Raw genomic sequence first — 24794 nt, 5'->3', positions numbered from 1 at the left:
ATCTGCTTTCTGAATTGCTGCATTTGTAAATTCCAAAAGCCAGTATAAAGGAATAGTAGTGGTAAAAAAAAGCACTTGTGGGTTTAACCAATCTTGATTTTTTATACAATGCTCCTTTAAGGGTTGTGGCAAGGGGTGTGTCCTATGTCTGCATACTTTCGCTGATAGGTGTCCCTCATTCCCATTTGGGGAGGTATAGGGATGGATGGCTGTCACACACCCTGCCACTGTGTAAGACCAGGGATAGCGGACCAGGGGGGGGGTGCCGATCAGGTTTCCGATCTCAGCATGCCAATAAGGAGGGTTGAAGGGAGCCCAAGTGCTCCAAGACAGGGTACACAGCCCAGGGAAAACACTGACTGTTCCGGTGATCAGGGGGATGGAACAGGATTTCACACAGGACAGCAGTGAGCCGGGAAACCAGAAGTGATGCTGCGCGGTGCCTCAAAAAGAGCACCGCCCAGTGACCACCTTCCTCCTGTCCCTCCGCCAATTATAAGATAGGAAAGGAGGACAGAGACGAATGAGTGTAGAGTGTGGATCGTTCGGGGTGCATCGCTTGTGCCCTGAACACTCCCTTAACACGGGCAAATCAGCTTCCCAGCTTGCAATCAGCTGATTGCAAGCTGGAAAGCTTCCCATAGACTGCTGTGTGTCTGGTCACTCTTAAAGTGACCATTTTTTTTGTAAATAGGTTTGGGGGGCGGCGCCCGTGCGCCCACTATGGACGGGCCACCACTGCTCTTTAGTTATAACAGAGGTTTTAGCTGTCTGATTGGATGCTGCATTTTGGTGACCTCGGGCAGCCATTTTGGTGGTAGGACTCTATATATTAGGGTGCCCACATAATTCGGTGCACCTAGAGCGAGTGGTGAGGTGAGACACAGAGACTCCATTTTGCTAGGAAGAGTCTGGTACTCTTGCAGGGAGAGGTTCCTCTCTGTAGGGACACATCTGGTTTCTCCACAAGCATTCCATTATCCAGAACAACATTTGGACCTCTTCAGCACAATAGAGTGAAGCTAAATTAAGTCGTTATCCGCCACCCTTACAGCAGAAGCCATCCTCTGGTAAATCAGGCTATGCCTGGAATATACTAACCTACTGCAAAACTGTGCCACTACTGAGCGAAATACCACTGCTAAACTGTGCCATTGAAAAGTAATCTGCTGCTGCTATACTGTGCCTTACTGCAAAATTGTACCATTAATGACTGTTCTATTGCAACTGTATGGGCACCGTGTTATTTGAATGCTAGTATCTGCTCCATTAATTGCAATTACTTCTGTTAAATATACTTCAGCATGCAAGAAATTATATAACCTTCTGGACTGTGTGTGTGATCTCTCCCAGATTGGGTACCTCAGCCAGAAGGGCTGCTCACTACTTTCACTTTTAGGCTGGGTTCACACTGGTACGACACGACTGTTCTATAACTGTCATCCTACTTGGCCCTGTGACATCAGTCCTACTTTGGTCCTTCTTCCATCCAACTTGAATGAACAGGATATGATTTTGTTCTGACTTTGAGATATTCCAACTTGTCCTTTGAACCCTGAACTCTGTACATAGCACACTCCTGAACTTCTCGGGAGGGGAGGAAGGAAGGTGAAGAGGTGTGTGAGGCTACAATGGTTGAGGGTGTGTGTGGAAATGGGGTACAGAGGTGTGTGAGGGTACAGTGGTGAAGGAGGTGTGGTAAGGGTACAGAGATATGTGGGGGGGACATTCATGGCAGAGGTGTAAGGTAGCAGAGTGGTAGCTGGGGTGTTTTTTTTTTTGGGGGGGGGGGAGGATGGGTACAGAGGTGGAAGAGGTGTGCTTGGGGACACTGGTAGCAAAACATGGGTAGGGGGTGTGGTGTTATCAGAGGTGTGCAAGGTGGGTATATTTGTGCCAAGGTATTGGGAAAGAAACAGTGGTGGCAGAGGGATGGTGGGGGTGAAGGTGACACTGTGTGTTATGTACTCCTGACCTCTGCTCTTTGGATGCTGGGAGTACAGCAGTCAGAAGTGTGTACCACGCAGCATAATTTATAGCTGTGTAGCTATATTGGCTCCAAGGCCGCCTTTAATGTTGACTGGACCCCGGGCAAACATCTTATTGGGCCCCCTCTTCCATGCAATTTTGATCTCCACATGCTTGAGACATACAATAAATAGCAGCTAGACTCAAAGCAGTTTACTGAATCAGATCAGGCAGCGATTGCGATTGGATGCCAAAGCTTACAGTGTATTAATACGGCTCACTGACTGCCTGCTAGAGGTTACAGCACACATTATGGCTCACTGTTTATTTTCTAGAGGTTACAGCACATGACTTCTGTTTGTTGATTGGTTGCTAGAGATTACTGTACATCAATACTGCTTAATGATTGATTGCTAGAGGTTACTGTACATCTATACCACTCACTAGTTGGTTGTCAGAGGTCATGCACATTATTACTGCTCACTGATTAGTTCCTAGAGTTTACTGCATATCCTTACTGGAAAAGAGGGATTTCTACACTGACACCAATGTAATAAGAGCATTTACACCAACCACCAGTGTAAGGGGGATATACAAAGACCTCCATGTAAGGGGGAATTTACAGTGACAACCATTGTCGAGGAGATTTGTACTGACCACCAATGTAAAGTGATACTTCTACACCGACCACCAATATTAGGGGGGATTTACACTGACCACCAATGTAAAGGGCGATTTACACTGACCACCAGTGTAAGGGCAATTCTGCACTTACTACCAATATAAAGGGAAATGGTCACCAATGTTAAGAAGAATTTACACTGACAACCAATGTAAGGGGGGATTTTACATCAACAGCCAAATAAAGGGGGATTTCTACACTGGCCATCAATGTAAGGAGGATTTACACTCACCACCAATTTAAAGGGGGCTTCTACATGGACCACCAATTTAAGGGAGGATTCAAAACGGACTACAAATGCAAAATTTGTTTTTTTAATGATTACCTATATAAAGAGGAGTTTCTACACTGGCCACCAATGTAATAGGGATTTACACTGACCACTAATGTATTGGAGCATTCACAGTAACCACCAATATAAAGAGGGATTTACACTGACCACCAATATAAGGGGGACCTTCACACTGACCACTAGTGTGAATGAAAGGATTGTACACCAAGCCCCAATGTAATAAGAAGATTTACACTGACAATCAATGTAACTGAGACATTTAGCCTGCGTTCACATTTGTGTTTGTTGGGAATACAGGCAAAATCGCTGTCCCTAACACCACAAAAACGTGCTGCCCTTTAGCAGATACACAGCAGTACCATTAATTGTTAATGACACCCTCATGCATCGGCTGAGATGTGCATATTAACATGCACTAAAATTCAGGGTGCTGTGGCACCATGTTATTTTGAAGAAGGTTTTACAGAACAGGCTGATGTTAGGCTTAATGACTATAGTTGTAGGCAGGACTTTCAAGCATTCTCCTTTACCTCCCCAGTGGGTAGCATTCAGCAGAAGTGATGGTAGATATGACCTCAGGGGGATATGATATACATATGAATGCCACCTCTATTTACATATCAATGCCGCGGTCCACGACTATTTACATATTTAATGCCGCCACTATTTAAATATCAACGCAGGTTATTTACAGACCCTTGCAAAAGTATTCACCCCCTTAGTATTTTTCGTGTTTTGTTGTCTCACAACCTGGAATTAACATGGATTGTTTGAGGGTTTGCATCATTTAATTTACAGAACATGCCCACCCTTGGTGTGGGGCCTTTGGAGGGATCTGTGTGTCTTTTTTAGTAAACAGCCAGCAATGGGATTTCTTTGCTGGCAAAATAGTTGCTTTTGCTGTAGTACTGCCTGAAAAACAATAAAAATTGCATACAGCCTCCTAAAATCTATGCTTTGAGTGATGGAGATTAAGAGGAATTCCATGCAAAAAAAAGTCCCCCTGAAAAATCCATACTAGACCATGATCTCAGCATCTTGAATAGCAAGGAAAGGAAAGGTGGGAACAAGCCAATAGTGCAGCCCCACTTCTAAACCATACCAGACACATTTTGATGGGGGACCCCTGAGTGGTCATCAGCTATAAAAGGAAAGGAGAGTGGTGACTCATTGCCCAAATATGACCAAGCAACCTTGTATCGCACCATTCTCTGCCCATTTGTTTACATGGCCAGGAATTCCCAGCCATGCAAGTGAATGGGCCCAGGTGACATCAAGGGGTTGTTTGGGACACAGCTGGTGCAAGCAGCCATTGACAGCCAGAAGCTACCATGTTCATCTACACCAAATGCCCTGAAAGGTCAGGCAAACATCTGAACAGCCAGTGTTAGTCCAAAATACTGAGCTCATCTCTACTGCTGCCCCCCCCCCCCATGGATACTCTAAGGCACAGTGTCATGGAGGTCATCTATGGATGAATTACAAAGTTCAGTTTTGCACCATGCTCTCCCAAATGCCAGAGACCCATCACTGACTCCCTCTTAAAATTGCTAGACAAAGATAACAGCATGGTGGGTGCAAGGTCAGACTCCTGCAGACTCTCAGTACACCTTTCTACCTAAATCTCCCAAATGGGCAGACAGTGTCAGTAAACTACAAAGGCACTCACCAGCAGTCTGCAGGGGTGGAAGACCAAACTTGTAGTTTATTCACATATCTGTGTGAATGATGCAGCCCTGCACAGCTGAATACCCTTACTAAAAGTTGAACTTCGGCAGGCCATACAGTATACAATTTTCTTGTTCAATTTCCATATTTACATTAAATTTACTATCAACTATGTAGTGCAAGGCCTGTAGAAGGAGCCAAATGCTCCGGGCGCATAGCCTGCCTTGTTTCCCTTCTCCTCTGGTACCTCCTTTCATGTGGCTTCCCGGGGATCCTCCAGGCTCCCAAGCCAGCCATCTCCATGCTTAGCAGCCGGAATAGATGACAGCGGTCCTTCAGGATGGAATTAGGAGGATCCACACCCACACCTAGTGTGACCAGATGAGCTTTTTATACATTTTAATCTTTTGAGTGTTTTTAATCTGTCTCCATTAAAAACTTTTTACTGGGATACTACACTTAGCTGGCACTTCCTTCCCTCTCTGCTTTCTTCCTTTAATCACCAACCTCTGGACATGCTCCTGTAACCAGTTTTCTATCTGGTGTAGCACCCTTTAGTGTGTGCTACTAGGTAAAAGGTAAAAGCATTATTCTGACCAGGAATAACCTGAGTCATTAAATTGGGTCAGGGTTACTAGAGGCCAGGCCTGGATGACTCATCCTGGCAGCTATCTGGTGCCTATTTCTGATGTCTGGATGGTTGTAGAACCTTCAAGAACTAGAGGGTGATGCTTAGGAGGAGCTGCTATGAATATTTATGGGGCCTCAGCCAATCCCCAGGGGTGGACTGTCAGGAGATGGAGTGCTGAGGAGAGGCTGTCAGTTGCCCTTGAGGAAACCCCTACCAGAAAGGGGTGGTACCTTGGGCTGGGGGCTTAGGAAAGCTGGCCTGGAGGGATCCTCTGGAATCCTCTGGAATTCCCTACCCACTTGGTCAGACTATCTCCAAATCTATCCACTTTTAGGCAATCCCTGAAAACTTTTCTCTTCAGAGAAGCCTATCCTGCCTCCACCTAACAACTGTACTTTAATTTTCTTCATCAGCTCAACCCCCACAGTTTTTACCCTTTTGTATCATGTGACCCTCCCTCCTAGATCTAACGAGCAGAGCCCTCTGATTCCTCCTGTATTGAATTGTATTGTAATTGTACTGTCTGCCCTAACATTGTAAAGCGCTGCGCAAACTAAATCCGATATAATAATAATCTCCCCACTATGCAATATTTATCCCGCATATTCACTAGCAAATCATTCTTGGCATACAGGTACACCTTTCCCCTGATTCTACCTACCCTGTCCCTCCTATTCAGGCATTACTATTGGACAGTCGCCTGTCAGTCATGTGAGCTATTAAAACAGGTTTCTGATATTCCCACTAAGTCAAAATCTTCCTCAAGTATCAAAAGTACTAGTTCTTCCATTTTATTAAAGCGGAGTTCCACCCATTTTCTGCACTTTCTCTTTATTGTATTCCCTTAGCTCATCCTTTTCCCAATGGAATTTTTTTTTCCTGTTTGGAAATATCTTTCTTTGTGTTATTTCTCCTTTACGTCCCCGCCTCGGCGATTCGCAAGGGTTCCTGGGATAGCGGCGTCATGTTTCCCAGGAGTCCTTGCGAATCACCTGCTGCCAAAATCTTACGTTGGAAACCTGTCAGGAAGTCGGAGGGCCGGGCAACGGCAATACTGCACATGTGCAAGATTGGTAGGTGCAGCTGGATAGCCAGCTGCACAGAAATCCAGAGGGCTTCAGATGCCCACAGCTAAAATGGAACCTGCCTGCTTCTGAGATCTGTAAGTAACAAAACTATTTTTAAAGAAAGTAAAAGCGCAAAAAAATATTACATGTTAGAAATGTTAATGTACAGGTTTGGACAATTACAGAGCAGTCATAAAAACTAAAAAAATAAAATGTTTGGGGGACTGGAACTCCGCTTTAACCAGACTTCTAGCATTTGTGTACAATGTAGTATTCTAGAAAAAAATCTTATTTGTTACTGTCATGTATTTATATTTTTTGGACGTTAACCACTTCCCGCCCGCCATATAGCAGAATGACGGCCAGAAAGTGGTTGTATTATCCTGACTGGACGTCATATAATGTCCAGCAGGATAAGCCGCTAGCGCGCACAGGTGTGCAGTGTGGCGATTGGTGATGTGGTGTGTCAATCTGACACACCTCATCTCCGATCTTGGTAAAGAGCCTATGATGTAGGCTCTTTACCATGTGATGAGCTGTGTCCATTCACAGCTCATCACATGGTAACCAGGAAGTGCCTGGCAGGCACGAGTAGAGGCGAGCCGAGTAGAGGAGAGCCGATAGGCTGCTCTCCTGACAGGGGGGTCTGCATTAATAATCAGTGCATTGATTATCAGTGCAGACCCATCGAGGATGCCCACTGGAGACCACCAGGTATGCCCACTAGAGCCCACCAGGTATGTCAATCAGTGCCCATTAGGGATGGCACTCTGTGCCCATCAGTGATGCCTGTCAGTGCCTCCTGATCAGTGCTGCCTGTCAGTGCCACCTATCAGTGCCCATCAGTGACGCCTATAAGTGCCACCTATGAGTGCCCATCGGTACTGCAAATCAAGGCCACCTATCAGTGCTCATTAGTGCTGCATATCAGGGCCACCTATCAGTGCCCAAAGCTGCTTATCAGTGCCGCCTATGAGTGCCCATCAGTGCTGCATATAAGTGCCTCATCATCAGTGCCAATCAGTGTTCATCATTGAAGGGGAGAACATACTTTTTTACAAAGTTTTGTAACAGAAACGAAGGAAAATTTTTTTCAAAATTTTCAGTCTTTTTTTATATGTAGCGCAAAAAATAAAAACCCCAGTGGTGATCAAATACCACCAAAAGAAAGCTCTATCTAAAAATTTGGTTTGCGTACAGTGTTGCATGACCGCGTAATTGTCATTCAAAGTGAGACATCGCTGAAAGCTGAAAATGGGACTGGGCAGGAAGGGGTGTGAAAGTACCCTGTATTGAAGTAGTAAAAGTGGTTCTAAAGACTACATTTTTTAACATTCTCTGCATTAAGGCAAAAAAAGTCCCACTAGTTGTTCTGGGCCCCCCTCCTTAAACACGTACCTGATTCCTACACCGATACAGCAATAATATGCAATTCTGAAAAAAAGAAAAAAATAGTCCGGTCAAAAAACACCTCATAGCTTTCTGTGGACTCATACACTCTACAGGGCTATACCTCCTATATCATTTATAGAGCGGCTTACATTCTATTGTCTTGTCACCTTAACCACTTCCCACCTAGCCTATAGTCAATTGACGGCTGGGCGGGACTTTCATCATATGTCATATGACCTCCTCTCGGATCGTACCTCATGTGTGCCCACAATGCAGCACGATCTGTCATCGGCTGTGTCCAGTAGACACAGCCGATGATTGATCACTGTAGTGGCCCGCTGCCTGTACCACGTTATAGCTGTAACTAATCACAGCAGGTCATACGACAGTTGTAAACAATGGATGTCTTCCTTTCAAGCCATCTATTGTGTACAATTGTGTTGCTAGCTGTGATTGGTCACAGTGATCACATGGTACAGACTGGGCCAATCACAGCCCATGTGTGCCATGTGATCAGCTGTGGCTAATCACAGCTAATCACAACAAAACAAACTGAATAAATAGATTTCATTTCATTTTCATGTATTCATTTTTATTGTACTGTCAGTAGTCCGTGTGCCTGATCACCTGTTACATAAAACAAATTTAATTTCTGCTAATAATTAGGAAAATTTTCAGTCTCATTTCCTTTATTTAGCAAATAATAAAAAAAAAAAAAAAAACAGAGGTTATTAAATACCTCCAAAAGAAAGCTTTAGTTGTGCAAACACAATTATAAAAATGTCATTTGGGTAAAGTGTTGCATGACCGCTCAATTGTCATTCAAAGTGTCACAGCGCTAAAAGCTGAAAATTGGCCTGGGCATGAATGGGGGTTAAAGTGCCCTGTATTGAAGTGGTTAAAAGTAACATAAAGGTAGCTCACAATGTGACAACTTTGGATGAGAAGGCTATTGTAGATAACACGTTAATGACCTTAGAAGGCCCCCTAAAGTTTATTACGACGTGGAGTGTTTGGTATTTATCCGCTTCCCTTACCTGGATTTATATTATGCAAATATGTTATGTGGGCTATTACGCTCTGTATCTAGGCCTTACAGACCTACCTTAATTTGATACTTAAATTGTTGTGACACCAATGAAGGCAAACCTCTGAAGCTTACAATGTAGGACAGCAACCCTAACCATGACACTACAGAGTTTTCTTTTTTTAACTGCGATTTCTTTCTATATATAGTACATCCATGTCACCTACATTGCAAAATAGGAAAAAAAAAAATAGGAAACCTTAAGAAATTCTTCAAATAGGGATTTAAGAGCCAAAGCAGCCTCTATTTTTTGAGGAGGCAGAAGTCTTTTAACATCTGCTGAACAATGCTGAAGATGTTTTATGAGTCTGTGGTGGCCAGAGCTCTAATGTATGCAGTGGCATGCTGGGAAAGCAGACTTATAGGGCGTACACACGGTCGGACATTGATCGGACATTCCGACAACTAAATCCTAGGATTTTTTCAGACAGATGTTGGCTCAAACTTGTCTTGCATACACACGGTCACACAAAGTTGTCGGAAAATCCGATCATTCTGAACGCGGTGACATAAAACACGTACGTCGGGACTATAAACGGGGCAGTAGCCAATAGCTTTCATCTCTTTACTTATTCTGAGCATGCGTGGCACTTTGTCCGTCGGATTTGTGTACACACGATCGGAATTTCCGACAACGGATTTTGTTGTCGGAAAATTTTATCTCCTGCTCTCCAACTTTGTGTGTCGGAAAATCCGATGGAAAATGTCCGATGGAGCCCACACACGGTCGGAATTTCCGACAACACGCTCCGATCGGACATTTTCCATCGGAAAATCCGACCGTGTGTACGGGGCATTAGGCTGCATTCACACCTATGCATTTTTAGTGCTTTTTGCATTTTGCATATTTGTACTACAGAACGTGTTCCATAGGAAACCTTTTTAAATGTTCTGTAGTGCAAATCTGCAAAATGCAAAAAGCACTAAAAATGCATAGGTGTGAATCCAGCCTTAGGATAGCCAACACCAACAGACTCAATAAACTGATTTGCAAAGGCCAGTGATGTTGTTGGATTGGAGAATTTAACAAGTGTTGGAGCATGTTGGAGAATGTTGTCCAAGGTGCGTTCAATCTTGGACAACACCTCCCACCCACTCCACAATAAGCTGGTCAGTCTGAGAAGTACCTTCAGTGATAGAGTGTTACAACCACGATGCACCACAGAAACTAATTTTTGCATGTGGCAAAATTATATAATTCTTTTCTGTGAGTGCTGGATGTGAGGATTTAGTCTGGTTTATGATCCAGATTTTTTATGTAGTTTTTATATAATGTTGGTGTAATGATTTTTGGGTAATGTTTGCGAAAGTGGTGTCATTTGAAAGTTGGTTCTTTGATTGTCTGTTATTTGTTCAATCTGTTATTTATTCTATTTAGTATTTTAAAAGGATGTATGGTTGATTACAGTAGAGTATTCATTTAGTTTTGTGTGGTATTATATGCTGCTATTGATAATTTGATTGTTATTGTGCCTTGTTATTGTGATCCTTGTATTGTCTTGTTGAAGGTAATTGGATTTTAGTCATTTCCCTTTGGGATTAATAAAGTATTCTGAACCTGAATCTGAATTCAATGACTGGGGTACTGTAATTTGAAGATGCTACCATCTGAAACTTTCTCCAGTAGCAAGTTTAGACCACTAGTTCTCCTCAGAGATGCCTGCAGTGGTTGTAAAAAGCATTGCACCAAATTCAAGTACAAGTTCTAAACAGGTAACATGAATTTGGCACATGTTTTGTCACTTTCAAAATGCATGCGAGACACTTTTCCAAAATCTGCCTGAGTGGCCTTTCCATACACTTTACTTTTTAATTTCTGTACAGGCACTCCTCACTTAAGGACCAGGTTCCGCTCCAACGACCAGGTCGTAAAATGGATTGGTTGTTAATTGAGGAATAACAAGTAATCAATATTTTAAGCATTCTAAAATACTGTACTGTACTGTATTGTGATAAAAAGGTCTAAGCACAAAACTCCAGCTTAATAACGTTGTTTTAATTTGCATAAGTACAGAACAAAAACAAAAATTCTGTACTGTACACTACAATATAATGATGTATATATGCAATGTTAGAGTGGGGAGAGCCGATCGTAAGTCCGAGTAGTCTTAAACTAGGAGTATCTGTAGTGGTACTATTTGCTCGAACATATACATTCATTCCGGAAACATGCTTGTAATCCAAAGCACTTGTATATCATAGCAAATTTCCCCATAAGAAATAATGGAAACTCAGATGATTCATTCCACAATCATTTATTCATAAGTCTTTCATTTTATAGTCCAAATAAAAAGATTATAACAATGTGACAGGTTGTGTACTCATTAAATGTCCATTTACAAATGGCAGCCTCCACAAGGGAATTTAAAGCAAAATCCAGCAGGAGCTACAGAGTATAAAAGAGAAGAGAGGCGCCTCTAAGTGTAGCAATATGGTTACATTTAATGAAGGTACAACATTTAGCAACTCACGTGGCTGATGATTTAAAAGAGGCACATCTAAGTATTCAGGCATCCAGGATGAAGCTGTCCACATAGACCATCCTCCGCACCCCTGGCTCTCACCGCTGTCAGTCTGCAATCGTGACCGGGAAGATTACCCTGCAGTAGAGCGATCCGAAAGGGAGGCTTGAACCACTTGTGGAGCGCAGCGTGGAAGGGATGACGCCGATGGCGGTGCGGAGGACGGTCTATGTGGACAGCGTTACCCCAGATGCCTGCATACTTAGATGTGCCTCTTTTAATCAGCAACCATGTAAGTTGCTAAATAAGTGTTGTACCTTCATTAACCACTTCAACCCCGGAAGGATTTGCCCCCTTAATGACCAGGCCATTTTTGCGCTACGGCACTGTGTCGCTTTAACTGACAATTGTACACAAACAAAATTGATGTCCTTTTTTTCCCACAAATAAAGCTTTCTTTTGGTGGTATTTGATCACCTCTGCGTTTTTTATTTTTTGCGCTATAAACAAAAAAAGACTGGAAATTTAGAAAAATCAGTTTATGCCAATATGCCAGTATGTATTCTTCTACATATTTTTGGTAAACAAAATCGCAATAAGTGTATATTAATTGATTTGCGCAAAAGTTATAGCCTACAAAATAGGGGATAGATTTATGGCATTTTTATTATTGATTTTCTTTTACTACTAATGGCGGTGATCAGAGATTCTTAGCGGGACTGCGACATTGAGGCGGACAGATCGGGTACTTTTGACACTTTTTTGGGACCATTGACATTTATACAGTGATCAGTGCTAAAAATAGCCACTGATTACTGTATAAATGTCACTGGCAGGGAAGGGGTTAACACTAGGGGTTGATCAAGGGGTTAAGTGTGTCCTAGGGAGGCGTTTCTAACTGTGGGGGGGGGGTGGACTGACTGGGAGTAGAGAGACATCACTGTTCTTGATCTCTAGGAACAGCAGATCTCTCTCTTCTTCCCTGTCAGAACGGGGATCTGTCTGTTTACATTGACAGATCCACGTTCTGCCTATCTGAGGAGCGATCGCAGGCCATCGGCAGACATCGCGGCCGCCGGCCACGAGCATCGGCTCCAGTGTCACGCTGAGTGCGTGCACACCCCTATAGCTCTTAAAGCGGCTGACGTACACCTACGGTCGCTTGCGCAGGGGAGCCAACCTGCCGCCAAATCTAGATGGATGGAAACCCTATTTTCCATCCGTCTAGTAGATCAGATGGAATCAGATGAAAACGGACAGACGGATCCGTTTCCATTCAGTCTCCCATAGAGGAGAGCGGGGCTCTGACAGGTCCGTCTCTGTACAGTGAGCGGAGATGGACCTGTCATCCGCCTGCTCAGCGGAGATCAACGGATCAATCCCCGCTGAGCAAGTGGAGTCTGTCAAAATGGAGTCTGTCAAAACTTCCATGTGAAAGGGGCCTAAATGTAACCATATTGCTACACTTAGAGGCACCTCTCTTCTCTGTTATACTCAGTTGTGACATGACGCTACTTGTATTTCAAGACATCGCTCTTTTATCAAGTCAAAATTTATAAAAAAATTTTGCTTGTCTTGCAAAACACTCTCAGACCAAGTTACTCTCAATCCAAGGTTTCACTGGAATATATATATATATATATATATATATATATATATTTATTATTATTATACAGTATTTATATAGCGCCAACAATTTACGTAGCGCTTTACAACTTGAGGGTAGACAGTACAAATACAATACACTTTGATACAGTAGGAATCAGAGGGCCCTATATATATATATATATATATATATATATATATATACACCCCCACAAGTGTGTGTGTGTATATATCTCACAAAAGTGAGTACATCCCTCACACATTTTTGTAAATATTTTATTATATCTTTTCATGTGAAAACACTGCAGAAATGACACTTTGCTACATAAAGTAGTGAATGCACAGCTTGTATAACAGTGTAAATTTGCTGTCCCTTCAAAATAACTCAACATACAGCCATTAATGTCTAAACCGCTGGCAACAAAGTGAGTACACCCCTAAGTGATAATGTCCAAATCTGGCCCAAAGTTTCAATATTTTGTGTGCCCACCGTTATTTTCCAGCACTGCCTTAACCCTCTTGGGCATGAAGTTCACCAGAGCTTCACAGGTTGCCACTCGAGTCCTCTTCTACTCCTCAATGACAACATCACGGAGCTGGTGGATGTTAGAGACCTTGCGCTCCTCCACCTTCCGTTTGAGGATGCCCCACAGATGCTCAATAGGGTTTAGGTCTGGAGACATGCTTGGCCAGTCCATCACCTTTACCCTTAGCTTCTTTAGCAAGGCAGTGGTCATCTTGGAGGTGTGTTTGGGGTCGTTATGTTGGAATACTGCCCTGCAACCCAGTCTCCAAAGGGAGGAGATCATGCTCTGCTTCAGTATGTCACAGTACATGTTGGCATTCATGGTTCCCTCAATGAACTGTAGCTCCCCACTGCCACTAGCACTCATGCAGACCCAGACCATGACACTCCCACCACCATGCTTGACTGTAGGCAAGACACACTTGTCTTTGTACTCCTCACCTGGTTGCCGCCACACACACTTGACACCATCTGAACCAAATAAGTTTATCTTGGTCTCATCAGATCACATAGTTCCAGTAATCCATGTCCTTAGTCTGCTTGTCTTCAGCAAACTGTTTGTGGGCTTTCTTGTGCATCATTTTTAGAAGAGGCTTCCTTCTGGGACGAAAGCCATGCAGACCAATTTGATGTAGTGTGCGGCATATGGTCTGAGCACTGACAGGCTGACCCCCCACCCCTTCAACCTCTGCAGCAATGGTGGCAGCACTCATTCGTCTATTTCCCAAAGACAACCTCTGGATATGATGCTGAGCATATGCACTCAACTTCATTGGTCGACCATGGCAAGGCCTGTTCTGAGTTGAAACTGTCCTGTTAACCGCTGGCCACCTTTCTGCTTGACGTGCTATGTTAAACTTCCAGTGACCAGTTAGAGAGTGAGAGCGATAACACCAAATTTTAAACACACCTGCTCCCCATTCACACCTGAGACCTTGTAACACTAGCGAATCACATGACACCTGGAGGAAAAATGGCTAATTGGGCCCAAATTGGACATTTTCACTTAGGGGTGTACTCATTTTTGTTGCCAGCGGTTTAGACATTAATGGCTGTGCGTTGAGTTATTTTGAGAGGACAGCAAATGTACACTGTTATACAAGCTGAGCATTCACTACTTTACATTGTAGCAAAGTGTAATTTCTTCCGTGTTGTCACATGAAAAGATATAATAAAATATTTTCAAAAATGTGAGGGGTGTACTCACTTTTGTGAGATACTGTATACAGTATATACATTGTACATACATCAAGACTACTCTGTGTGTAGTGCATTCGCAACGCTCACCTATGAGGGTCTCCATATTGGAGCAAATTTAGCAATGGTTAATGGAGATGTGCACGACAGAAACATTTGTTTCAGTTTGGATTTGTTAAGTTAATCATTTCGTTTAATCACATTCGTTATGTCAGAATGATTCATTATCAGAATTATTTTCGTATATTTGGATTCTTTCCGTATATTTGTATTTTAGAAATTATTTCAGAAGATTGCCTATAGTTGCTTTGAATTATTAATACATTATTTGGGGAGATTAGTTATGCACTTTGTTTGGGTTGGATGAAGGTGGATCCATCAGAATCTCTGAATCATAACATAACGATTGGAACAATATTTATTTTGGATTCATTTGTTATGTTATGGTTTGGAGATTCAGATGGATCTACCTCCATCCAACCAAAACACAATATATAGGAATCATCTTATTTCACTTGTATACCTTACTGTATTTATTGTAATAGGTTTACATTTTATATGTAGTGCATTTTTGTAATAAATGAAAAATGTTAAAGCAACATAAAAACAAAATGGATCCGAATCATATTAGATCATTCCTTATGTTGTGTGAATGTTTGAAGCATCCAAATAATGCAAGGCCCTATCTATCTACAGTTTCTATATAGCATGTCATCCGAACGAAACAAATGAATATAAATACAATTTTCGTTTGGTTATATTATAGTTCGGATTTGTTGGAATTTGTTACTTTCGTGATTCGGAAATTCGTGTACATCCAAATCTCCAGTAAATGAAAATTTCATCCTAATTTTGATTTATAACAAAACCTAATGCACGTGTTTAATGGATAATAAAGGGCAAGTATGCCTGGAGTGAGCCCATTTCTTCTTTTTTTTTAACAGAAAAGAGCTAATTTCTTCTTAAAGTGGATGTAAACCCAATGTCATCCTTTCTAAACTACTGCCATAGGGGTTATCTATAAGGATATACATGCCTCCTGCATGTATCTTTACCTGTCAAATGTCTCCCCTCTGTCTGTTATGAGACCCGAAAAACTGCAGATTCTGTGGGCGGGTCTGTTGTCTGGAGCGCGGTGGGTTGAGTTGGGATGTCAGTAGACTCCCCGCCCACCTCTACACTCCCCTTGCCAATATGCATTTTCTCCTGTGTATTTCTTACACCGAACTTCTGCTATGATCTCTAACATCCAGTGAAAAGACAGGAAAGTAACCACATGACTTCAGCATGCCAAATCATGCTGAGGTGTGGAACAGCCAATCCTTGCAGAGCTGCTGAAGAACGGAGTGGGGGTGGGAAAAAAATAAGGGAATAAAAAAAATAAATAAAAAAAATAATGCATGTCTTAGGCTAGTGCACGAGATATGTAAATCACCTGTCACTCACAGCACTGCACTGCAAGGGTGTATTTTATTAATCTTGGAGGTTGGCTTTAGGACACCTGTTGGCAATTGAAAGTTGTCACCTGATCTTTGAAAGAATCTGTATGAGATTAGCAAGTCTTTTTGCCTTCAGACCTTAGCTGTCACCTTTGGCTGATAGATATCAAATAGAAAATGTCTGTCATTATTTGGTTTGTCCATTTACTTGCTATTGTTCCTCTGGGGACATTGGTACCAAGGGTGTCTGCAAACTGTAATGGCACAAACAAATACTATACAAAAGTGTACGACTATGTACTCACCTGTGTACAAAAAAAACCCCCCCAAAAAGCAGAAGGGAAGCGGTTTGACAATTTGTGAATGTCCAACCATTATCTTAACACCTGTAGCTATCTATGAACATTTATCTATATGGTACACCACATTCTACTAGGCTAATAAAGAATAAATTGATGTACTTACGATGTGAGATTTGGCACAGTGCAGCAGAAGGTCTCTGGTGTTCAGTGTCTGTAAAGCCCAAGCAGATCATCTCCTCCTTTTTATATGTTTAGGATACACCACTCCTGCACATGAAGGACAATAGGCGTAATCTATTGTTTCGTAATCTTCAGTTCTTGAGAAGTTGTTATACAAAATTTTATGTTATTGACTTATATTTTATGATGTTGCAGATTAGTTGGGCTGGTGCCAAGAATGCCATCCACAAAAGGTGTAATAAGCTAAGGGACATCGTGCATGGAATCTGAGACAATCAAGTCAGGCATAGAAAATTTACTGATAATGCTTGAGTGAATAATGGGGATCAGGGACATTCAAAAACTGTAGAAACTGTTAAGCCTAGAGACAGGTACCCTAACTATTACTAGTAACACCAGATGATTGGTCCTGAATGCAGACAGGTTGTGTCCAGGAATAATCATATATTTTCCTTACTGCAGATAATCACTGGATGTCTGGATACATGCAAACAGTGGTGGGCAGCCATGGCTCCTATAAGCCTGCCATTGCTTGGTACCAGCTGAGTGGCCGAGGTTATTCACACACACCTGTGATTCCTGGTGCAGGGACTGTGACAGGAATTTTTTGCCCAAAATAATTGCAGCTGTGAATGAGGCCTATTTATGTAATGCACAATAGGTGACCGTTGCGAATGCACCACACACAGAGTAGTCTTGATATATGTACAATGTGTATACAGTATCTCACAAAAGTGAGTACACACCTCACATTTTTGTAAATATTTTATTCTATCTTTGACAACACTGAAGAAATTACACTTTGCTACAATGTAAAGTAGTGAGTGTACAGCTTGTATAACAGTGTAAATTTGCTGTCCCCTCAAAATAACTCAACACACAGCCATTAATGTCTAAACCGCTGGCAATAAAAGTGAGTACACCGCTAAGTGAAAATGTCCAAATTGGGCCCAATTAGCCAATTTTTCCTTCCCCAGTGTCATGTGACTCGTTAGTGTTTCAAGGTCTCAGGTGTGAATGGGGAGCAGGTGTGTTAAATTTGGCACCTCATGGCAAAGAACTCTCTGAGGATCTGAAAAGAAGAACTGTTGCTCTACATAAAGATGGCCTAGGCTATAAGAAGATTGCCAAGACCCTGAAACTGAGCTGCAGCACGATGGCGAAGACCATACAGCAGTTTAACAGGACAGGTTCCACTCAGAACAGGCCTCGCCATGGTTCACCAAAGGAGTTGAGTACACGTGCTCAGTGTCATATCCAAAGGTTGTCTTTGCTCGGACCATACACCGCACACTGGTGGGAGTGTCATGGTATGGGGCTGCATGAGTGCTCTTGGCACTGGGGAGCTACATTTCATTGAGGGAACCATGAATGCCAACATGTCCTGTGACATACTGAAGCAGAGCATGATCCCCTCCCTTCGGAGACTGGGCCGCAGGGCAGCATTCCAACATGATAAAGAACCCAAACACACCTCCAAGATGACCACTGCTTTGCTAAAGTAGCTGAGGGTAAAGGTGATGTACTGGCCAAGCGTGTCTCCCGACCTAAACCCTATTGAACATCTGTGGGGCATCCTCAAATGGAAGGTGGAGGAGCGCAAAGTCTCTAACATCCACCAGCTCCGTGATGTCTTCATGGAGGAGTGGAAGAGGACACCAGTGGCAACCTGTGAAGCTCTGGTGAACTCCATGCCCAAGAGGGTTAAGGCAGGGCTGGAAAATAATGGTGGCCACACAAAATATTGACACTTTGGGCCCAATTTGGACATTTTCACTTAGAGGTGTACTCACTTTTGTTGCCAGCAGTTTAGACAATAATGGCTGTGTGTTTAGTTATTTTGAGGGCAAAAATTTACACTGTTATACAAGATGTACACTCACTACTTTACATTGTAGCAAAGTGTAATTTCTTTAGTGTTGTCACATGAAAAAAATATAATAAAAACAAATGTACAAAAATGTGAGAGGTGTACTCACTTTTGTGAGATACTACCCTGTTTCCCCGAAAATAAGACCTAGCGTGATTGTCAGTGATGGCTGCAATATAAGCCCTACCCCCCAAATAAGCACTACCCTGTTTCCCTGAAAAGAAGCCCTACCCTGAAAACAAGACCTACAAGGACTTTAAGTAGGGCTTACTTGGGGGGTAGGGCTTATATTGCAGCCATCACCGACAATCACGCTAGGTCTTATTTTCGGGGAAGCAGGGTATATATGGACACAATAGCATATTTATGCTGTTGTGCCCATATAGATACTATTGTACCCATATACAGTGGCTATAGAAAAGAATCACCCCCTTTAAAACAATCACATTCTGTTGCTTTGCAGCCTGAAATGAAGACAGACACAATTTTTGTTTTATCCACCTGTATTTACTCAGTGCAACTTATGACATCCAAGTGAAAGATATAGCACCACTGTTGCTTTAATTACAGCCTTTAGTCTATTGGGATATGTCTCTACTAACTTTGCACATCTAGACAATATTTGCCCTCTCTTCTTTTCAAAATTGCTCAAGTTCAGTTAAATTTGGTGGTGGGGATGTAGACTGCAATCTTCAAGTCATTCCACAGATTTTCAATGTAGTTTAAGTCTGGGCTCTGACTAGGCCATGCAAGGAAACTTACTTTTTTGTTCCTTTAACCACTGTGTGTGCTTTGGGTCATTGTCATGTTAGAAGGTAAACCTTCTTCCCATTAACAACTTTCTGGCAGAGGGCAGCAGATTTTCCTCAAGAATTTGACAGTATTTTTCCCCATCTGTTTTTCTTCTATCCTGACAAGTGCTGCAGTCCATTATGCAGAGAAATACCCCCATAACGGGATGTTACCCCCTCCATGCTGTAGGAATGGTGTTATTTGGACGCAGGGCCATCTTTAACATTGATTGGACCCTGGGCAAACATTTTATTGCGCCCCCCCCCCCCCCCCGCTAAAAAGCTCAAAGTGAGTTTACTGCAGCAGATCATTACAGCTCACTGATTAGTTGCTAGAGGTTACAGAACATCATTACTGCTCACTAATTGGATTCTAGAGGTTACTGCAAATCATTATTGCTCACTGATTAGTTGCTAGAGGTTACTACACATCATAACCTCTCAGTGCAAATTGCGGGTGTGGCCAAACTGCATTAGTATTGAGGGGTGTGCTTTGTACAGAGTGCGGGGTTGAGGGGTGCACTTTGTACAGAGTGCGGGGTTGAGGGGTGCGCTATGTGCAGAGTGCAGGAGTGAGGTGGGTGCAGAGTGCAGGGTGAGGTGGGTGCAGAGTGCAGGGGTGAGGTAGGTGCAGAGTGCAGGGGTGCACGGCTCTCTTCCTCCCCCCCAGATTTCAGTACAGAGCTCCACTTCCCCCAAGTACAAGGCTCTCCTCCCACAAAGCCCCCCCGGATTGCAGTACACAGTTTTTCTAATACTACTCAAAGAGTGTTGTCCAATGCTAGTGCAGCCTGCCAGTCCCAGAGGCAGCTTCCCCTGTGCAGAGTCCCCGCCCCCTTCCTCCTCTGCTCTCAGAGATCGATGTGTATACCCGAGGGATCAGAGCGGCCGCCGGGAGAGGAGTGCTGTCACTTGGAAAGACACAAGCAACGCTTGTGTCTTTACAAGTGGCAGTATCAAGCAGCCAGCATGCAACCAGCACCGGAGGTGGCCGAACTCCGGCGGGCAGCGCGGGGCTCAAGGGGCAGGCAGCGCAGGGCCCCCCAACAATGACAGGGCCCTGGGCAAATGCCTCTTTTGCCCTGCGCTAAAAACGGCCCTGTTTGGATGGTGAGCTAGCCCAAAATGAATGTCCCTAATCTGTCTGCCCGCTGAATGTGCAGTAATACTGTATGTAGCTTCGGTTACATACAGTATACTGTGCTGAATCAATCACGAAGAGCGATTAATTCTATAAAAGAATACAAAGCCTGCTCGGATTGGCTTTGAGAGTCAGAGAGGCGCGGGCTGATGCCAATCCGAGTAGGCTTTATATTCACTAATAGAGAATACATCGCTCGTCTGTGAATGTACTGTATACTGTATGTAGCCGAAGCTACTATGCATACGGTATTACCGCACATCCAGTAGGCTGACAGATAAACAAAATGGTTAGTAGAAAAGACCCCATCATGGTGGCTCCAGCAAGAAGAAGCAAATATGAAGCCAGTTTCAGAAGGGGGGTAGTCTTATATGGTGAGTATAGCCCAAAATCAGGGTCGTCTTATACGCCCGGTCACCTTATACTTTTAATTTTGTTGCTATGTTGGTGTTTGTCACATTTTAGTTTTAGTAGTATCACTGTGTTTTTAAATGTAATGTGCATACAAGGGCTAATGTTTACCTGACCCCACTCATGGGAATTTGTGTGGGTATTTATTGTGTGTTTATTCAGTCTGAGTCAGCTATAATTAAAGGCTAAGCTCACCTATATAAAAAAAAAAAAAAAACACACCTTTTTGCAGAAAAAATATGCATTATTTTTTCTACAGAAGCCTGCGAAACATTGCACCTGTGATCAATGGATTGTGGATGCAATGTCAGCAGAGTTGCCAACTGTCTGTAAATTTATGAACAGTCCATAAATTTAACCCATTTATGGGCTGTCCCTAAATGTCCATCTGGGAAGCAGCATATAGAGGAACTGACCTTCTCCATTTTCCCCCTGCAGATGCTGAATGCAGTTTTCAATGGTTGCAGGAGAAAAATGGAGGTCATCAGTTTCTCTATATGCCACCCCCACCACCCCTCCTCGCTTCTCGGCCTTTTGGCTAAGATCAAGTGTAGTATCTGTTCTTATCAGTTTCCAGAGGAGGCGCTGTGTCACTCTCTTTGGGGAGGGCCAGCAAATCCAATGGTGTTATAGTGCCTGGAAAGGCAGTACTCAGCGGGGACTATGCCGTGTTGCCCAATAGATACTGAGGACCGGCCCATGGTTGAGTCTGAGCCGCCTGGAAGGGTGCTCCTGGTGAGGATGGGTGCTGCATCTTGGTCTTGCCGGAGGGTCGGGTCCCTGGCCTTCTGGCCTGGATTGTGGTAGCTCTAGCTACAGACAGTTATTTGGGTAAGAGAATGCTTACTCCCCTTTTGCTGGTTGGGGGGAGTGGTTAGTATCTACCGGAATGTGAAATTGGAAGGGGTGGTGGGAGTGATGGTGGAGTCTATGGGGCAAGGGCTCTCACCAAGCTTCCTGAACCTCATGCCTTTTCTGTCTGCGGTGGGGACTTCCGTGGTCTAGGCTGTGGGCCAGGGTTGGTCTTGAAAGCCTATGGAGTATGTGCTCCTGGAGTGGCAGTCCAGGGGTGCCAAATAATCACTGTGAGTGGCAGTCACTTTGATTTGAGGCACCACGGTCACTGCACCATAACACGCTTTTTTTTAGCACCCGCCTCTTGGGCTAGGCCTTTTGGCTGGGACCAGAGGAATTTTTTATTCCTGGCTGGAGGGCCTGGTCATTGTTTTACACAATGGCCACTTCTTTCACTCTCCTCTCCACTATCCCTTCCCCCACTATTTATTTATTTTGATGGAATCCTATGTTTGTCACGTCTTGTTTTTGTACACGTTTCACTGTGTGATGAGTAAGGATGCGGGTCCTCGGGCCATCCCTGAAAGTCTTGGGAAGGGGTGGCCTTGCCTTTTGGCTTAGTTCGCCATTTCTCATGGGGTCTCCCTTCGGTGGAGCCCCACCTAGTATTTGGGTGGGTCCTGTTTCGGCAGGCCCTCCAGAGAACGGGATTTGTCTGGTTTCGGCCAGATAGACCAATGTAAAGTACCATTGTCCCCGTCTGGAGCCTAACGCCCCGGGGGATCAGGGAATTGTCACATCTGTGTACCCGTTGCACTTTTTTGTGAGCACTCTTTATGTGTGTGCACATTTTTTTGGCACCGGGTGAAGATTTTTGATCGTACGTACGACGTACGCGTGTTACGCTTTATATAAACTGCGCATGCGTTAAACTCCGCCCGCCCCTGACGTTTTTTCTAGTTTATTCCCCACCCCTTCTCTTTAGGCGCAGTGGGAGAGTACATGGCGGAGAAAGAGCAAGTGCATGCAGAGGAGAGCAGCAACGACGAGCCACGAACGTCCCAATCCCGGAGGAGATTTAAGGCCTAAAATATGTCCTTTATAGAGATGGTGGACATCTTGAAGAGGGTCGACTATGATGGGAAGCATGGACCTTACCCAAACCCAAATGTCAGAAAGGCCAAGATCATAACTAAAGTTATGAAAAGTCTGCACAGGAATTTTGGGGTACGGCGATCCAAGGATCAACTGAGGAAACGCTGGTCAGAACTGAAATTGAGAGAGCAGGATCAGTACAGAAAGATCAAGAGAGTTCTTCAAAAATGTTGTCATGTGTTCCTATTATTATTACATGCATGCTGCTCCATGTGCTTTTCTTTACTGTTGTACAGTTTAAAATGGCAACTTTCAGGTTCGTGGGCACAGTAATCGTTCGTAGTAAACATTGTTTGTTCGCCCACTAATACGATGTTTTTGGCAGATACAGGTTAACTACATTTGTTCAGGCCTATTTGTAGTAAAAGAAGTTTAGTACATTGTTGTCTTGATGGGTTTGTACTAGAATGAAATGCAAACTTGATTCAGTGTAAGGAGAGGACACTCAGCAGCTGTTTACACATCTGGACACAGGAGCACTAGTGTGGGACACCAGAACAAACTTTTTAGGGTGTCCCACACAGGTGCTCCAGTGGATATCAGGGGTGTCTCCATGTGTGAAAATTGTTCAAAAAAAAAGGTAAGTATTCCAGCTTTAGAAAGGGAAAAAAAATATGGAATTGGAACTCTGCCAAAAAAGACAATTGTACGACACTTCCAAGCAATGTTTCATATTACTATTTCTGGCCTCAAATATCTGTGTGCTAAGTATACCTATTTTTTTCATTCACATAGGGGAGAAAAGACTCGGGACATCTAAGGACACCAGGGACCCCCCACTTCGGAAAGAAAAGAAAATCCCCACACCACAACCAGAAGATGTGGAGTAAGGAGAGGTTTATGAAGTGGGCAAAACAGTGACCACAACAGGTGAGTGTCTGAGACCACAGCTTCAGATAATAGATGGATGCCTGCATATTTATAATACATGGGGTGTTTTTTAATTTTAGGTGATGTGGATGTTGTAGAAAAAGATTCACATTACACAAGTGCACACGTCCTCATTGGGGAGATCATAGTGTGCAATCGTGATTTACAAAAGATCAAGGAAGACATCAATGATATTGAAAAAGACTCAAAAACATCATTGATGTTTTAGGCCGAATCTAAAAAACACCTAAAGTCTTCATATTTTTGCTATTTTTCACCATTTTTTTAAGTATCCTGAAAGCCAAATTTTGAAAATGCACACAGTGTGTCAACATGTGCTATCTGCCATCACAGGATATCAATGTACGCGTTTGGTGGGTGCAACCCCTTCCCCGCAGCTAAAGTAGCTGAGAGGAAGGGGTTGCACCCCGAAACACGTTCATTGATCCCCATGATGGGAGCTAGCACATGTTTGACATTAGGCATGGGATCAGGAGGGAAATCCCCATTTTGACTCAATTTGTGTGCATCTTCAAAATTTGGCTTTCACAGGGGTGATATCACCCCATCTGATGAAGGCAAGATCAACACAGTTTGAACATACTAATGTCTGATCTTGCCTTCTTTTTTTCTAAGTTGAACTTTGAGTTCAACTTAGAAAAAATGTTCCTGAAGTTCCAGAAGTTCCTGAGTTGGGTATTGCTTTATGGTTTTAAACATGCCTGTTTAAACACAAAAAAGTCTATTTGTACTGTCTATACCAAAAATGTTATTCCTAAAATATGTTGGTTTGTTCAAAAACCCTTTTCTAACGCACTTGTGAATGTGCACAGAGTAAAAATTTTAAGATTCAACAATGTGTGGCTTCTTCTTTCAATGCTCATTAGCAGTTTTTGGAGTAAGTTGTTGTTTACAGTGACAATGGGGGTTATTTCCTAAAGGCAAATTCACTTTGCACCACTTTTGCAGTGCACTTGCAGTGCAAAGTGGAATTTCCTTTATTAAATAACTCCCACAGTGCTTTATAATTTGCCACAATCATGACATTTTCGTGACTCTGCAAAATTCATTCATGGTGCTGAAAATGATGTATATTTTTAACTGTAATGCATTACATACATTAACAACAAAAACAAGGTGTGTGTGTGTGTGTAGCAGACCCACAACATAATAATAGTTCGCTGAAGAAGAGATGGTCACCTCATGTATCAAATAAATTACCTTTGCACTATTGAAGAAAATGTAAAAAAATAAAAGCCCTTT

General features: G+C 43.1%; 1 protein-coding gene and 1 pseudogene across 3 annotated transcripts in view; one reads left to right on the top strand and one right to left on the bottom strand.

Moving 5' to 3' along the window:
* The window catches only part of LOC141147812 (uncharacterized), a 34974-nt gene extending 18388 nt beyond the window's left edge, over positions 1 to 16586 (bottom strand). For 2 of the 3 annotated variants that reach the window (XM_073634983.1, XM_073634984.1), the window contains exons 1-2: positions 16482 to 16586; positions 7707 to 7742 (exon numbers count right to left, since the gene is read on the bottom strand). The gene's annotated coding sequence lies outside the window, so the exon portion shown is untranslated. The remainder of the gene's footprint in view (positions 1 to 7706; positions 7743 to 16481) is intronic. The other variant, XM_073634985.1, reaches the window with a different exon arrangement.
* Positions 16587 to 21229: 4643 nt separating this feature from the next.
* On the top strand, positions 21230 to 21334 carry LOC141101845 (U2 spliceosomal RNA; annotated as a pseudogene).
* The last annotated feature ends 3460 nt before the right edge of the window (positions 21335 to 24794 follow it).

This window comes from Aquarana catesbeiana, linkage group LG06 (assembly GCF_042186555.1).
Source record: "Aquarana catesbeiana isolate 2022-GZ linkage group LG06, ASM4218655v1, whole genome shotgun sequence".
NCBI lineage: Eukaryota > Metazoa > Chordata > Amphibia > Anura > Ranidae > Aquarana > Aquarana catesbeiana.
This window is presented reverse-complemented; position numbering and strand designations above follow the sequence as displayed.